Below are 6,000 nucleotides of genomic sequence, written 5' to 3'. Positions count from 1 at the left end.
TGGCATTTAAATATGCTCAAGTCTCTCCAATCTTACAAAAACAATTTCCCTTGAGTTCACATCTCTCTCTAGCTGCTACTTAACTCTTTTCTCTCCTTGAAATAACTACTTTTTCCATTCCCTCTTCCTAATCCCTTCACAACACTCTTCATTCTGTCTTCCAACCCCCTCAATCTGTGGTGATAAGGTCACCATTGGCCACCAAGTCACTAAATCCAATGGATACTTTTAGTCCTCATCTTGCTTGATCTCTCAAGTAAAATTTGACACCAATGATGGTTTCTTCCTTGAAATACACTGGCTTCTGTGACCCATCGCTCCTCTTGGTTGTCCTCCTACATCTCACCATTCCTTTTAGTCTCCTTTTCAGGCTCCTCCTTTTCTACTTGGCCATTAAAAAATTATGAAGTTCTTGAGGACTCAGTCCTAGGCTTTCTCTCATATATAACTCTTCTAGACACTCTCATTTATGCCCATGATTTCAAATACCACCCATATGCAGATGACTCACATACTTTTATCTCTGGGATATATCTTTCCTTTGAGGTCCAGATCTGTGTACTATAGTACTAATAGCTAGCACATATTTGGAACAGTGTCTGGCATATAGTAAGTACTATATATGTATTTGCTATTATTAGTACTACTACTCCTCTTTCTCTTCATCAAAAGCTTTCACCTCAGACTATTAGGAAAGTTGGGGTGCTTTTTTCTTAGGATGGACACATCTCCAATATCCAATTTTATAATGTTTCAGAAAGAAAATAGCATTTTATTGACAGTCAGGTTTTGCTATTCTATAAAATGATAACATATTCACCATAATATTGCATCAGCTTCAGGTTTGATAGATATTATATTCACCTGCTGAGGGAGTAAAGTCTCATGAACAGAATACCACTGGGTTAGGCACTTCTACCCACATTATTTCACTTAATCCTGACACCTGCTCTGTGAAGTAGGTATTTCCCCAAATTTTTATAGATGAGGAAACCAAGGCTCAAAAAAGGAAACAGCTTGCTTAAGGTCACAAAGCTACTGATTAAAACCTCAGTTATTGCTAAGAGCCATCCTAGAGCTGTTTGAAGACTGGGATCGTAGAAGAGGAACTTGATACCACACCCCTCTAGCCTACCAGAGTCCCTTTGACAAGCCTAACTAGAAAGCAGCGAAGCCCATAATACTTTTCCACTTACTCTCTGATCACCTCATCTCTAACCTCAGTGGGATTCCTAGGTGCTTTACCATTCACTTCATCCAGATCAATAATTATCTTCCAGTTATACCAGATTCAATGTTACTGTCTCTGGGCCTCCACTGTACTCTTTTTTCTCTCTGCTCCCAAAGTCCCAGAACACTGCTAGAAGGAGAACCAAGTGGACCAGTATGAATTTATGCTGTCCAGTTTCAACTTAGCCTTTGCAGCTGCTCAGCAACCCTTTTATTTGTCTCATACATTCCCTGGCACTCCCCACAGAGGCTGTTCCAGACCTTCCTCTTCTCAAATTCCAGCTCCTTCTGTTTCACTCCTTCAGAATAACACACACTTTCATCAGATGCTTGACAATTCAATAACATTGTTTTAAAACTTTTAATGGAGAACTTAAAACATGTACAAAAGTAGACAATAATATAATGAGTCTCCATTTACTACTCAGCTTCAATTAGTATCAACTCTTAGGTACTCTTGTTTCATCTCTTTCCTCCTTCCCATATTGTTTTGGAGCAAATCCCAGGCATATCATTCCATACCTAAATATTTCAGTATGTGTCTTTAAAAGGTAAGCATTCTTTTTTAAAAATCACAAGTGTAATACCATTAGCACACATAAAATAAACAAGCAATAATTCCTTAATGTCATCAAGTGCCAAGTCAATATTTAAATTTCCAATAGTTTCATAAATGTCCAAAGATTTTACAGCTTTTCTGTTTGAGTCTGTATCCAAATAAAGTCCACACATTGTGATTGGTGGATACCTATTATATGTTCACTTTTTAACTAAAGGTTCTCCTTCATTTCTTCTTTTCCTTATAACTGTCCAGGAAATTGGATTGTTTTTCAGTAGTTTCACACAGTCTGGGTTTTGCTGATTACATCTCTGTTGTATAGTTTACCTGTTTGACCTCTCTTGTATATATTGGTAAAATCAATGACATCTGTACAATGCAACTTCTATATTTATTGTCTTGTTTTTAGTGGTGTGAGGAAATTGCCTATATGACAAAAGAAATGGAAGGCTTCTAGCTTGAAGAGTGACTCAGGAAGGAGCTAGGACCTCTTTATCAGGACTGAAACAGATGGTTGGGGTCAAAGCTCAATAAATAGTAACAGAAGTCCAGGCAAGATAGGACGGGTGAGGGGCCATGTCGTGTCAGATTTCCACTCTGCTGGTATGTAGAGCAGGACAGGCAGGGAAGGAATGATCAGGCTGAAGTCAGAACTGGAAAAGGAGAGGTAGCACTTGAGGCAGCAGCTGGGATTATTTCTCAGGGGATTACTCTATTTGCTATACTCTGTTTTCTAAATATATCTTATTCATTCCCACCTCTGCACTTTTGCCCAGGATGTTTCCTCTGCTTGGAATATTGTCTCCTTTCTCTCCACCTATCCAAATTCTACTTATCTTTAATAACCAGTGCAAGTTCCCTTTTTTCTGTATTTTTGCTTGTAGAGTCATCAAATCTCTCTCAAAGGATAAATAAGAGATCATTGATTGCTTTCCCATGAAGGAGACTGGATAGCCAGAGGACAGGGCTGTAAGGGAGAAAGATATTACTGATTTGTTGCAGGAAGGACAGTTCATCTGATGAAAGTATATAATATGAAGTCTGTGGAAGTGGAAGCATGGAGAGTGGAATTTGTAGTTTGAGGAGAAAGAGGAAGGTCTGGAACAGCCTCTGTGGGGAGTGCCAGGGAATGTATGAGACAAATAAAAGGGTTGCTGAGCAGCTGCAAGGGCCATGTTGAAATTGGACAGCATGAGTTCATGCTGGTCTGCTTGGTTCTCCTTCTAGCAGTGTTCTGGGACTTTGGGAGCAGAAAGGAAGAAAGTGGACAGTGGAGGCAGGGGTCTCAGAGACAGTAACACTGAATCTGGTGTAACTGGGAGATAATTATTGATCTGAATGAAATGAAGAGTCCCACTGAGGGTAGAGATGTGATCAGAAACATAAAAGTTTTTTGGAAAAGCATTATATCAATGTGAGATACCATTGATCAATCAAGAGCCTCGCTGCTTTCCAGTTAGGCTTGTCAAAGGGATTCTGCTAGGCTAGAGGGGTGTGGTGTCAACTTCCTCTTCTAAGATCCCAGTGGGTCCTTAGGTCTGGGATATTCTCAAATGACTCCAGGATGGCTCTTCACAATAACCGAGATTTTAAGCAGGTGGAATTTATCACTGAAACTGGAGCTTCTGCAAGAGGCATGGTGTAAGGAGTCATTTAAAAAATTTTTGTATTTACAAATTTGAGAGAGAGAAGGGAGAGACACACAGAGAGGGAGAGAGAGAGAGGAAGAGGGAGGGAGAGGGAGAGAGGGAGATCTGTTGTTCCACCCATCCATGCTTTCACCAGATGACCCCTGCATGTGCCCTGACCGGGAATCAAACCTGCAACCCAACCAGGGTGGTATAAGGAGTCATTTAAAAATTAAAGAAACTACTCTTTATTGAGGCTTTGCTATGATCCAAGCACTTTAATAAAGACATATTTTTTTTTCTCTTTTCTCTTTCCATCTGGTGTGTGTGTGTATGTGTGTGTGTGTGTGTGTATATATAAATATGTATATAAAATATATATATTTTCTCATTTAATTCTCACAACTGTGTATTAAAGCATTATTATCATTTTTTTAATAGATGAAGAAACTGAAGCTCAGGGAGGTTACATAATTTTCTCTAGGTCATATACTTATCAAATGTCAGATCTGAGACTCAAATTCAAGTCTGACCACAAAGCCTGTGCTCTTTGGTGTCCAGCAATACTTTCAAGCAATCACTTCCCTCTAATAAATGAATCTTATTTTACCAATGATATCTGTTATACAATTACAGATGCATTCCCATCAAAAAGAATTATACACAGAATTGCAAGCTTTTGGTGAGTACGGAGTTAACTGAGTAGGTTGAAAGAACTTCTTGGAGACAGTGAAACCAGTTGGATAATTGCAGTGATCCAGGGGAGAAAGATGAGACCTCAGACTAAGTTGGTGTGGTAAAAAGAGTGGAGGAGAGAGTAATGAATTTAAGAGATAGTTCTTAGTTCTGGCTGCTATAACAAAGTTCCATAGACTGAGTGGTTTATAAACACAGAAATTTATTTCTTACGTTCTGGAGGCTAAAAGTCCAAGATCAGGGCGCCAGCATGGTTGAGTTCTGGTGAAGGTCCTCTGCAGAGAAAGCAGGGAAAGCAATCTCTGTCATGACTGTTATAAGGGCATTAATCTCACTCATGACCTCATCTAGTCCTAATTACCTGCCAAAGGCCCCATCTCCTAATACCATCACAGTGGGGGATAGGATTTCAACATATGAATTTTTGGGGGACATGTTCAGTCTATAACAAGATAGTTCCACAGGTAGGAGTGAAAGTAATCTGGCCAGGCTGGTCTTTTAAAAAATTTTTAATTGATTTTTTTTTTTTTTTTTTTTTGAGAGAGATCAATTTATTGTTGCACTTATTTATGACCAGGGATTGAACTCGCAACCTTGGCGTATCGGGATGACACTCTAATCAACTGGGCTGTCTGGCCAGGACTGCCATGCTGGTCTCCTGTGGTCTTTGAACTTAATCCACCTCACTTCTTCCTCAATGCCTCTTTACTATCTGATACCCCTGCCTGTGGATAGTTTTCTTCCAGGTCTTTGAATACCCAGCTTCCTCCTTGTCATTCACATCTCAGCTCAGATATCACCTCTCATGATAAACCAATTCATTAGCTTGAAAATGCATCAATAAAGGGAGAGAATCGAGCATTTATCCTGCCTTTCCTAGATGAACTTAGGTAACAACAGAGTAGGATGAGGGGACGTGTCTTTTTACAGAACTATTCCAATGAATAAAAAATAATAGTAAAATTAGACTATCACCATTCTGCAACCCTTGATAAACAGATATAGATGGTAAGCATCAACAACTTTTAAGATTACAAAAAGAGAGACATCAAACATTATGTCTATCCTAAAGGCATACCAAAGGGATGGAACCTGAGTTTGATCTAGTCTTTGGATCCAGTTGCCAATTTGCAGGAAATATAGAGGAACTGCATGATGCCTGTGCAATTGGCAAGATCCACGGTGAGAAACAGTTCTTCCATACAAAAATCACCTCTCAGGCCTTTAAAAAAAAAAAATCTTCATCTGAGGATATGTTTTTTGTTTTTAAAGAGAGAGGAAAGAATCACCTCTCAGAGAGGCCTTTAAAAAAAAAAAATCTTCATCTGAGGATATATTTTTTGTTTTTAAAGAGAGAGGAAAGGGGGGGGAGAGAGAGAGAGAGAGAGAGAAACATGGATCAGTTGCCTCCTGTGTGCGCTCCTACCGGAGATCGAACCCTCAACTTAGGTATGCGTCCTGACCAGGAATCAAACCTGCAACCTTTTGGTGCACATCACAATGCTCCAATCTACTGAGCCTGGCCAGGACTCAGAGAGACGTTTCTTGACCATGCTATCTAAATTAGCATGTACTATCCAAGTTTGATTTTTCTCATAGCCCATATCAACTGAGGTTTCCCTACATAAGAAGCAATATAGCATTAACAGTTAAGAGAACAAACTATAACATCAAGCTGCTTGGGTTCAAATCTTGATTCCTCCACTTACTATCTGACTTTACTTAAAAGCTATGTGCCTCAGTTTCCCCAATTATAAAATGGGATTAATAACAGTACCTATATCATAGGGTCATTAGGAGTATTAAATGAGTTAATGTATTAAAAGAGCTTAGCACAATGCCTGGTACAGGATAAGCATTATAAAAGTGTTAACAATATTATTGCAT

The sequence above is a fragment of the Miniopterus natalensis genome, chromosome X, assembly GCF_054644295.1.
Source record: "Miniopterus natalensis isolate mMinNat1 chromosome X, mMinNat1.hap1, whole genome shotgun sequence".
In the NCBI taxonomy this organism is placed as follows: domain Eukaryota; kingdom Metazoa; phylum Chordata; class Mammalia; order Chiroptera; family Miniopteridae; genus Miniopterus; species Miniopterus natalensis.
Note: the sequence above shows the minus strand (reverse complement) of the source record.